Raw genomic sequence first — 12,144 nt, forward strand, 5'->3', positions numbered from 1 at the left:
ACCGAACCCACGACTGCCATAGCCACCACTATGTCTCTACTGAACTTACTGCCACAACATTAGCCACCACTTCATTGGAACGGACCACCACAATAACTGCCAGCACTACCACTGAGGCTACAACCACCACAAATACCAGTATAACTTCTGCTGAACCTGAAACCACCACAGCCACCACTATAATTTCTACCAAACTTACAACCGGCAGGGCCACCACTACCATTTCTACTGAACCTACAACCACCAGCCACCACAGCCGTCATTTCATCTGAACTGGCTACCCCAACCATTGCCAGCACTACCACTGAGGGTACAACCGCCACGGCCACCAGTACCACTTCTACTGAACCTATAATGACTGTGGGCGCCACTACAACTTCTACCGAACCTATAATCACCATCGCACCCACAGTTGTGGCTATTGAGCCTACAACCACCATGGCCACTACTATAATTTCTACCAAACCTACAATCACCATAGCCACCACTACAACCTCTAATGAACCCACAACTGCCACAGCCACCACTATTGCCTCTACCAAACTTAGCACCATAACAGCAGTCACTGTAGCATCTGAACTGACTACCACAGTAACTGCCAGCACTACCACTGAGGCTACAGCCACCACTGTAACTTCTACCAAAATTACAACCACCACGGCCACCACTACCACTTCTGCATTTACAACCACCACAGCCACCAATCCTGCCTCTACTCAACCTACAACCACCACTATGGCCACCACATCATCTGAACTGACTACCACGACGACTGCCAGCACTACCCCTGAGGCTACAACCACCATGGTTGCCACTACAACTTCTACTGAGCCTGTGACCACCATGGCCACTGTCAGTGCTTCTGCGAGACCTATGACCCCCACAGCAGCCACCACTTAATCTTAACCAGCTACTACAATGTCTGCCAGCATGACCACGGAAGCTATAACTAGAACAGCCACCACTGCTACTTCTAACGAACCTATGACCACCACAGTCACCGCTACACTTTATACCACTCTCCTGAACCTACAACCCCAGGAACTGCCGCCACTTCCACTGAACTGCTTCTGCAGTGACTGCGAGTGGTACTACCACAGAGGCTGCAACCACAACAGCCAGTACTGCTGCCTCGACTGAACCTACAACCACAGCAATAGCCACTGCTTTTACTGAACCCACTACCACAATGATTGCCGGTACCGCCACCGAGGCTAGAACCACAGTGGCCACCACTGTTGCTTGTATCGAATCTGTAACCACCACAGCAGTCGCCGCTTCATCTTCTCATAAGCACAACGGCAACACCTTTTATTCAGCTGAACCCACCACCGTAATTCCAAGCATTGTCTTTCAACGGAACGTATCACCACAACTGCTGTTATCATTTTGGTTGTGCCCACGGCCATTTCTACCAGGACTGTATTAACTGAATCTATGACTGTTATAACTTTTACTGAAAATTCTGCTATCAGATTACAGTACCAGTTCAGCTCTTTCCAATCCACCTTGGCAGTCCCTCCCACCACCACTGAAGGTACAGCTACATAAATCATCCAACAACTTTCAGTAAGATCTGAATCATTCCTGTTTCAAATGGACCTATGATGACCATCAGTTTGACAGGATTTCTAGGTACTCCTCCTGGCTTCTCGACTGAATTTACCTCATTTGCCAGAGCCACCTCCACTTCAATGACTGAATCTAGTCTGTTTTCTGACTCCACTAAAACATCACCTTTGATCTCCACTGCCACCACCTCAAGTATAAATAAAATAACTACGCATGCTACCAACTCAACGAACTTTCCCATCACAACACCATAGTGACTTTAGCTGAATGTATGATCTATGACCAACATTACCTGCTAATGGAAGGTACAACCACAAATTTTAAATAATCTATCGCCATACAGCTAGCCATTGCCCCACCCCTTCAAATAAGTCCTTAGCCACAATAATAGCATTACATTAATGAAGCATGCTGGCACCATAACTTCTACTGAAATTTCATGATAGAAGGCACTGCATCAGTCAGTCTTACAGTCATACTACCATTTCTACGCAAACCGTTTCTACACTTCCATTTCTACCGTATGTACTCCTACAACAGACAAAACTTCACCAAACCCTTCAGTACCTTTCACCTGAATCTATAAGCACTATAATCTGTACGGGCATGTTACTCAAACTCTCCATTACTTACTCCTCTGAACTAATGCTGCCGGTATTTCCAGTAAAGCCAGTAAGTCACACCATCACTCAGAAATGGCAGATTCATAATGACCTCTTCCATTGCAGCTGTAGTTAGGAGGCCTGCAAATTAAATCCTAACATCCACTATTATCACCCCCACTTCAGAACCTGTATCTATTATTCGTACCATAGGTGGTTCCATGGCCAATAACTGCCAACATATAACTATAACAGTTACCAACATAACTACTTCTAACACAAGATTTTCTTAATGACCAGTTCAACTATCATCATAATGATAATGAATTTCACTCCCAAAACATTAATATTATCATTTCTTAGACCTGATCATTTAATGTGGAGAGTGTCTATTTTTTTGAATTTTTAGTACAGTTTTCACACAAAGTAAATCCAATGTATGTATTTATGTTGAAAACCTATTATGATTAAATAAAAGGTTACTGTGAGTATAGTCTTTTATTCTGAAGTTTTAGTCTTTAATACACAAATTCCATATGTAATAGAGAAAGAACATTCTATATGGTAAGGGTATATTAAATACATTTGTGTATTAAATTTTATTTTTAAAATGTTTGTTTTGTGAGAGAGAGCACACATGTGCCCACCTAAGAGTGGGGAGGGACAGAAAGAGAGGGAGAGAGAGAATCCCAAGCAGGCTCCATGCTGTCAGCATAGAGCCTGTTGTGGGGCTCGATCCCATGAACCTCGAGATCCATGACCTGAGCTGAAATCAAGAGTTGGACACTTAACTAACTGAGCCACCCAAGTGCCAGTACCACATTTTCTTTTTAGATTGTGTGAAATTATTTTCCTTTGATTTTCTCTTTATTTTAAAAATTTATGTTAGAGAGAGCACAGCAGGAGAGGGGCAGAGAGAGACAGAGGGAATTGTAGCACGCTCCATGCTTAGTGCAGAGACTCACGTGGGGCTCAGTCTCATGAACCATGAGATCATGACCTGAGCCGAAATCAAGAATTGGACCCTTAACTCACTAAGCCACCCAGGTGCCCCTCATTTTCTATTAAATCATTTTGGTTTTTAAGGAATATTAACAGATGTGTTATCACTGTTTTCAATTAAAATTTTGTTTTCTACTCTTTTTTACAGTGACATTATAAAGACACCCAACTAAATACTTTGAGTAAACATGTACTTAGGCCTATCTGCCGAAATGCTGGAGAAAATTCATAAAAAAGAAAATAGCAATGCAGATGGTAATAAACTTACAAATTTGGATTCTGTTATTTAAATTTTTGGTAATTGATAGGCTTAAGTAAGTGCTGATGGTATTACAGAGAGAAAGTCGCTAAAACTTAACATGCCCCATGAGACCTTAAGTTTAGCCCCTGCTTATCCCTCAAACATCATTGTGTGCTCGCTTATATAACACTTGCTATGTTGTAGCCATGCTGTTTTTCAAACTAGGAAATACTTCAAATACACAAAGAGACGTAAAGAATTTTACATTGAGCATCTGTGTGCCCATTTCACATTCTAAGAGACAAATCACTACATATGCCCTATTGAGTCCAGATGGCTGATGCAGCAGGTGTCAAGACTCATTTAGGACGTTGTAGTGACATGTTGCAGCAATAGATGGTGCTATGATGCTTTTTTTTCAAACTCTCGCACATTAAAAAGAATAATCAGATGACTCCCTTCTGCCTCCTAAGAAGTAGGTTAAACACACACACATGAACGACGAGGGACGCGATGCGGTGCCAAAATAACTAAGCTTTATGTGGGAGAAGAATTTGATGTATTTCATCTCTCTCCTTAAAGAAAAGAACCAGGGTAAACAAGTTGAAGTTATTGAGAGGAAGACTTTGACTCAACATAGAGAAGAATGATGTCGCAGGAGAGTCAACCCAGAAAGGAATATTGAACCCTAGAAAATGGCTGGACTCCCTGATCACTGCAAGTGGCACACAGAGAGTGGGGTAAGAGTTCACTTTCATTCACTGGAGTTTGACCTAGATGTCTGGGGTCCTTTTAACTCAAACATGATGTATGCATTTATAAAAGCAGAGTGTTATTCGCAATGAAACACAACTATTATTACTAAAAAAAATTTTTTAATGTTTATTTATTTTTGAGAGAGAGAGACACACACACACACACAAAGCATGAGCAGGGGAGGGGCAGAGAGAGAGAGGGAGACACAGAATCTGAAGCAGGCTCCAGGCTCCAAGCTGTCAGCACAGAGCCTGACGCAGGGCTCGAACTCACAAACCAGGGGATCATAACCTGAGCCGAAACTGGATGCTCAACCGACTGAGCCACCCAGGCTCCCCATAAGCACAACTGTTATTTAAATAAACTTTGCAATTTGTGGGGCACCTGGGTGGCTCAGTTGGTTAAGCATCTGACTTCGGCTCAGGTCCGTGAGTTCAAGCCCCGCATCGGGACCTGTGCTGACAGCTTGGAGCCTGAAGCCTGTTTCAGATTCTGTGTCTCCCTCTCTCTCTTTCTGCCCCTCCCCCAGTCATGCTCTGTCTCTCTGTCTCTGAGAAATGAATAAACCTTAAAAAAAATAAAATAAACTTTGAAATTTGGAATCACAAGTCAAATGTTACAAGTAGTGCAGGCTGTAATAAGACTAGAATGGGAACTCTAATAGGACAAGCACTTGTCTGTTTTACTTACTGCTGTATAAATCCCCATCGCCCACAAAAATGTCTGGTAGTAGTACATTCTCTATAAACATTTATTGAATGAACCCTTCTAATATTCTACCAATAAAAATGCATTTGATGTTTTTAAGTAGACTTAGAATGGAATGTAGAGTAATGTAGATTAGAAAAAAAATCACCGATATGGGTCAGACAGTTGCTTGGTTCTATGTTGAGTAGTACGGATAATCTTGTTGGTCCAAGATGTTACTTAACTAACCCTTCATTTAATTCTAATTTGTTGAGATGACATCTGCCATAGATATTGAGAATCAAATTGAGTAAAAGAGAGCTACCCTTATCTTTTATTATAATCACATGAAAGAATACATAAAATTGTTCTTTTTTAAACATCTGCATTTTCTTTTAAAGTAGGCTCCATACTCAGCATGGAGCCCAATGTGGGGCTTGAACTCACGACCCTGACATCAAGACGTGAACTGAGATCAAGATTAGGATGCTTAACCAACTGAGCCACCCAGGCGTCCCTAACTTCTACATTTAATGATTTTATGCAAAGGACTAATAGACTAAATACCAATTATGAAAGCATTGTTGAAAATGTCTTTGTACCCTTGGTATATGTTTGTAATGATTTTTTTCATACATTTAAATTAGTTGAATAATATGATTCAACTAACTGCACTATATTTTTAAATGTCTTGTCTGGTATGAACTAAAACGATCCTTTTACCTGAAAATTGCCAAAAATAAGAGAATGGACTGGACACAGCCAATTAGTGGACCAAAGATGTTTTAACTGACCTCAGACCAAAGTGGAATTTAAGTTGAGTTTTTCTTGTGGGTGAAAATAAAGCTATCAGACATAGCATTAATAGATGAATTTGAAAGAAACCACCCAGTTCTTTTGTCTAAAGAATGGCCAAATACAAAACACTTTCACTACTGGATTAACTTAGTAAGGTTGCCAAATTCTTGTAGCTGAAAATTCACCGGAGGTTGAAGAATCTTCGTAGGGAATATCCTTTGCTATGAAATATACCCAGTTATAGAAAATATGACTATGAAGATAATTTGAAACCTAATTGCAAGAGCCACCATTTTCACAAGACAAGATGCAAAAGCACCCCTGATGTTGGGCAAAGTGACAATCCTGGATTTACCCATAGGCTCTCTTATGTTAAACCAGATGTGTTCTGCTTCTTGAGTAAGGTAGTAAGTAATACCTGCATAAGGAGTGTTCCTTGAGAAGACAGAGATCATATGAATTTCATAGTAACATATCTTTTCACTGTTTTGAAATTAACTTAATTAATTAGGCATTTTGAAACTGGAACATTTCAGTTACACACAAGTATCAGAACTTACTTACTCCTCTGTAGGCTATCCAAATAAGTTATAGATGCACAATTTTGTCTACTCTCTGGTTATGGTACTCCAGGGCCAAATCGAGATATGTCTCCATATCATCGTAAGATAGCGTATTATGAGGGATATAATTCAGCTGTTATAGAAGCTCTCCATATTTACCTATGTTATATAGCTCTCCATTATTAAGGAGTTAGGGGTCCAAGGTTTGTTTCAGCTCGCTGCTCTTCTGGTCATAGAATATTGCCCTAATCTCTATGTTATTGGATGGCTCACTCGCCGATCTATAGTCACACAAAAGGGAAGGGAAATGGGAAAAGAAGGGCATACCCCTTGCTCTTAAGGACACAACCCAGGAGTTGTATACCTATCTTCTGCTTTCGTGCCTTGGGCCAGAATTCAGTCATAAGGTCACACCTTGTTACATGGGTAGTTGGGTAGTGTAGCCTCTAGTGTTGGCAGGCATGAACCCAGCTAAAAACTTTGGGGTTTGCCTATTAGGAAAGTGAAAGAGAGAATGGTAATTAGGGATAACTAGTAGTGTGTCTAACATGTATGCAGCCTGGAAAAAAAGCCTAATTTGTGGTCATTTCAAGTGCAGTATCATTTGTTTGCTGATATTACTATCAATGTTCAGCATGATTGAAATGTTCCAGTCACATGGATTTTTATAGCCTGCAGCCCCAAGATTCATTTTTTGGCAGGCATCGTGTTATACTGATTTTGGGACCAATCTTTCCCCCAGTTTCTCCCCTCTTCCATAATGTTTTCATCGCCAGTATATTTTACAAGTAACGACACTGTTTTGGTTGATTCAAATTAGAACTCGCCAGCTAACAATAGCAAATACATTTATGATAAGGCTTTGAAAAGGTTAAGCCACACACATACACACACATACACATGCACACACGCAAGCACGTGCACACACAGACATGCACATACACACACACTCATGCACACACACACCCCTCTCTGGTACTGCTTCAAAAGGGCTGAGCCGTTGTTTGTTCACTTAACATCTAGCATAATGCCTGGCATATGTTGAATGAATAAACAAACATTAGCCACATAATTTGAAAACTTAGGGTTATTTTTCACATACACAAACTATTTCTTCCTAAATGTCTCAGGGAATTCTCTTTAAAACATTTTCTAAACTAGATGTTCTCAGACTTGGGTGTATATGAGTTGTCTAAGCAGCATACAGCACCCCTTCAGATTTCCTTAGTCTGGTGTGAGACCCAGGGATGAGCATTCCAAAAATATCCTATCCCTTTCCAACTCTGGGCTTGGATTTACTTGCTTCTCTTTGTTTTCAAAAGGAGATCTAATGGACCCTTTAATGGACTTCTGCCCTTCATCCTGGGCTGGGACAAATAGGTGGCTCCTAGCTTGAAAGACAACAGAGAGCTTCTGACCATGATTATTGTACTGGTTGTGTCACTTCTCTTGGAGCCTAGATGTTTTCAGTTGTGAATGTCAGGGTTAGAATAGATGGTCGCCTACATGTCTGAGCTCTATCATTGGAAGATTGAGCTGTATTAAATTAGATAGATCTCTGCCTCCTCAATTAGTGCTAATGATACATCTATCATAAAAGAAAATTACTTTTGAATTAGTTTTTGATTACTCACTGTCTAAGAGTCATTTTTAAAAACTTATGTTATTCCTATGCCATTTATTTTTTATTAGTGCATTGTTAATCCCCTTCACCTACTTCACCCATCCCCCCCTTCAGAGACCGTTCTTCACCAAGAACTTTCTGTGCCACTTTTGTGAGATCTCCCTGGGTACTTGTGTTGGATGCTGACTGTTAGCTTTTAAATTGACAGTTATTTCTAAACTCCAGCCCTCGCCACTTAGGTTTTGCTGAGTAACAAGAACACCCCTACTTGTGTAAAGCAGAGGTTGCCTTTGAAGTATGAAGATTAAGTATGAAGATGTTGGAAGATCCTTGCTTAATTAAGTTCCCCTGTACTACATTTCTTAGTGCCCTTCTGAAAGATGGGGGACCTTGGTGGGCATATTAACAGTTATTTGTATATCAAACTCACCAGCTCTCAGAGTTGGGGCCCTGAGGAAGTGAGCTCAGGATAGTGCCACATTTTTCTGGAAGCTGAGGGAGCAGAAAAGCCTTTCCTGCTTTGGAAACCTTTCTTTTCTGGAAAGGTTTAGAGCAAGGGAGGAAAGTCTGAAAATGTGAAAGCCCAATGAACAGAGAACTATGGATCCCTAGAGAAGATGCCAAAAATGGGAGGGAAGGTGGCCATGCTTTGTTGGAAAGAAGGCAGTGGTAAATGCCACCTGCTCCAGAATTTTTCATGGAGATGTCCCCAAAGTTAGAGGGAAAAGTAAATGAGGAATGTTGCTAAAAGGTAGAAGAATATGACCTATAATTTGAGAATTTTACTGTCTGGAGGCCCAGGAGGAAAGTTACAATAGCTCCAGAGACAAGACTGGTTATCTTGTTTTTTGTATTAATTATTGCCTTACTTCTTCCTCTTAGGTGAATATTGGGGAATAACAGCTTATTACTTAATTTAGTTCATCTTAGTTGTGTCATAGTTGATAACATAGTAATATCCACCAACTCAATTATTTCTTAACATTTCAGATATAAAGAGCAATGACCAAATTGAAAATTGTTCCTGGAGTTAAGTATGTGGTAGTCAGTGTTCAAGAATGGAGAAAGGACATGGAAAATATATGGTGAATATTGAATCCTCTTGGAAAACAGCCAGTGAATTTGTTTTTCCATTTTGATAGCTTATTTATTTGAGTCTTATATTCAGTCTTTATAGGAAATTCTATTAACTTTTTTAACTTCAAAAAATGAATGGGGACGCCAGGTGGCTCAGTCGGTTGACTGTCTAACTCTTGATTTCGGCTCAGGTCATGATCTCAGGGTTGTAGGATTGAGCCCATGTTGGGCTCCATGCTGATCATTGAGTCTGCTTAAGATTTTCTCCCTCTCTCTTTCTCTCTCTCTCTCTCCCTGCCACCCCTTTCCCCTGCTCATGAATGTGCTCTCCTTCTCTCAAAAATAAAACAGGGGTGCCTGGGTGGCTCAGTTGGTTAAGTGTTCTATTTTGGCTCAGGTCATGATCTCATGGTTCATGAGTTCAAGCCCCATGTTGGACTCTGTGCTGACAGCTCAGAGCCTAGAGCCTGCTTTGGATTCTGTCTGTCTGTCTCTCTCTCTGCTCCTCCCCTGCTTGTGCTCTGCTTTCTGTGTCTCAAAAATAAATAAATGTTAAACAAAACACACACAAAGGAATGAATACCTCTAGTTATTAAGGAAAACTCATCAACTACTCATTGGCAATTACAAATCTTTTATTTCTATTCATATAGTATGTCGCTGAGTGCTATAGTGTATCATTTTTAACAGTTTAAAAACTATTTCAAATACTTCTTAATTTATAACAGATGCGAGAGACAATTGGACGGCCCGCACTTTTTACACTGTGTCATTAAGGGCAAGTCTCTGAACCACTTTTAGTTTCAGAATTGTTATTTCAAAAATAACTGGCAGAGGTTGCTTTAGGCAAGTTGTTAGTCCCTTTTAGCTCTGATGATCTATAAGCATTTATTTCTATACCTCATAAAAGCTCTGTGGTAGGACAACTGTATAGGATGCACCTATACGCTTGAAACATGGAGATATTGGGGCGCCTGGGTGGCTCGGTCGGTTAAGCGCCCGACTTCAGTTCAGGTCATGATCTCACGGTCCGTGAGTTCGAGCCCCGCGTCGGGCTTTGTGTTGACAGCTCAGAGCCTGGAGCCTGTTTCCAGTTCTGTGTCTCCCTCTCTCTCTGCCCCTCCCCTGTTCATGCTCTGTCTCTCTCTGTCTCAAAAATAAATAAACGTTAAAAAAGAAGAAAAAAAGAAACATGGAGATATTTAATAAAGAAATGTCATGTTATAATCATTTGATGGTGTGTAATCTTGACCCCAAAATATTAATAAAGTATTTAAAATAAGAAAAGGTAATGATGTGACCAGATTTAATTATTTTGAAATGAAATATTATTTGAAAATTTTATTTATTCATAAAATAAAATGTGGCATTGGCTGATTCTGTAAAGAAATCTTGTTTTAAATACTGATCTTCTAATAATCTCATGACGTGTCACAAGCTTGTTTAGAATTTTCAGAATAATTTCACTTCAAAATTCATCGTGGTGGCTTCTTTTTCTTTCAGTTTGTCTCATTGTTTTCTTCCTGTAGATATTTCCAGAGTCCAAATGACCATGAAGCCCACAGTTCAGCATATCAGTTTCCACCATCAAGAGAGGTCACCGGTGTGGTTTGTACCATTGTCACTGTTTCTTGCACCAACCCAGAAACCTTTGAATACTTGAAATTCCCCAAAAGGCAGTTCCAACAAGGACAGGTAATGTTTGTGACAACACTGCTTGCTTTTCCAGTGTTGTGCCCATGGCAGTGCCCTTGGTTCAGTATATGTATACTATGTGTATGTATATACACATGGACATATGCAATGTTATAAAGACATAATGATATTTATATGGAATAGCATATGGCACGTGAACTATGCCCATTTCACAGTGGAGGTGCACAGTCAGCATTCCAGGACTCAGGGCTCTGCTCTGTGGTGACCTGCCTCACGTTCGGACCCCAGTCCAGCCTCTAAGTCTGTCTGGATGCCTTTCCTTCAGGACTCTGGACTCTGACTTCTTTTTTAACAAATAGTTCAAGATTGGATCTAAATAAAATCTACATATTACTTGGATTGTTACGTATCTGTATCTCTTTTAGCCTAAAACATTTTCCCCCTTCTCTCTCTTTTATTTTATGTTATTATTATTATTTTTTTGCTATGTCGATCTTTTTTTTTTTTCAATATATGAAGTTTATTGTCAACTTGGTTTCCATACAACACCCAGTGCTCATCCCAAAAGGTGCCCTCCTCAATACCCATCACCCACCCTCCCCTCCCTCCCGCCCCCCATCAACCCTCAGTTTGTTCTCAGTGTTTAAGAGTCTCTTATGCTTTGGCTCTCTCCTACTCTAACCTCCTTTTTTTTTTTTTTCCTTCCCCTCCCCCATGGGTTTCTGTTACGTTTCTCAGGATCCACCTAAGAGTGAAAACATCTCTCTCTCTCTTTTAGATGTCATTAATTTGTTGAAGACACTAGGTCATTTGCTGTGTAGAATATGCCACATTCAGGATTGAGTTGCTTGCTCCTTCATGATATATTTTGATCTGTTTCTTTATACTCTATTTCCTGCGAACCAGAGACAAGAATAATTTATGTGTGTTCACTGTGTTCATTTTACTGCATGAAATCATGTGTCACATATTAAGTCTGGTTTTGTACTTTTTGTGATGTTAGGTTTATTTATAGATTCAGATGGCATCAAGCTCATACCTCCATTCAAATTTTTCTTCAGCTATTTCACTTAATGGTATTAATATCTATTGGTAATTATTTGCCTAGATCACTTTGTTTTCATTAGAGATTGGAAAATGGTAATTTTCTGATGATATATTTTCATCTACATTCTTTGGAGTTCTTTGGCAAGGATAACCAGCGATTTCATTATCCCGGAATACAGTTCTTAGAGAAAAGATAACAAATATTTTATTTTTTTAATTAATTTTCACAGAAATGAGTTGGTCATGTATCCTCCGGTTGTGATCAATGGATATTTTTTTCAGAATTGATTTCAGTCGTTAGTTTTTTGTTGCCTGAATTTTCCTTTGAGGCCAGTTGGGAGCCCTTTCAAGTTGGCTCTGTGTCTTGACAAAGCCTGATTAGTAGTTGGCAGACTTGCTTTCTGGCATAATAAGATGTCCTAGGAGTAGCATTTTGTACTTTCCTTGACCCACACTTAGAATTGCTTATTTTTCCAAGGACCCCTGGTTTCTTTTAGTTAAGAAAGAGACCACAATCTG

The 12,144-nt window shown here is 40.0% G+C and overlaps 1 long non-coding RNA gene across 1 annotated transcript; it reads left to right on the plus strand.

Moving 5' to 3' along the window:
• Nucleotides 1–910: 910 nt before the first annotated feature.
• LOC145712996 (uncharacterized) lies at nt 911–10,957 on the plus strand. Its single transcript, XR_014135896.1, has 3 exons — nt 911–1,877; nt 4,000–4,157; nt 10,452–10,957. It is a non-coding gene; the product is annotated as an uncharacterized LOC145712996 (long non-coding RNA).
• The last annotated feature ends 1,187 nt before the right edge of the window (nt 10,958–12,144 follow it).

The sequence above is a fragment of the Panthera onca genome, chromosome D3 (genome assembly GCF_046562875.1).
Source record: "Panthera onca isolate mPanOnc1 chromosome D3, mPanOnc1 haplotype 2, whole genome shotgun sequence".
NCBI classification, from domain to species: domain Eukaryota; kingdom Metazoa; phylum Chordata; class Mammalia; order Carnivora; family Felidae; genus Panthera; species Panthera onca.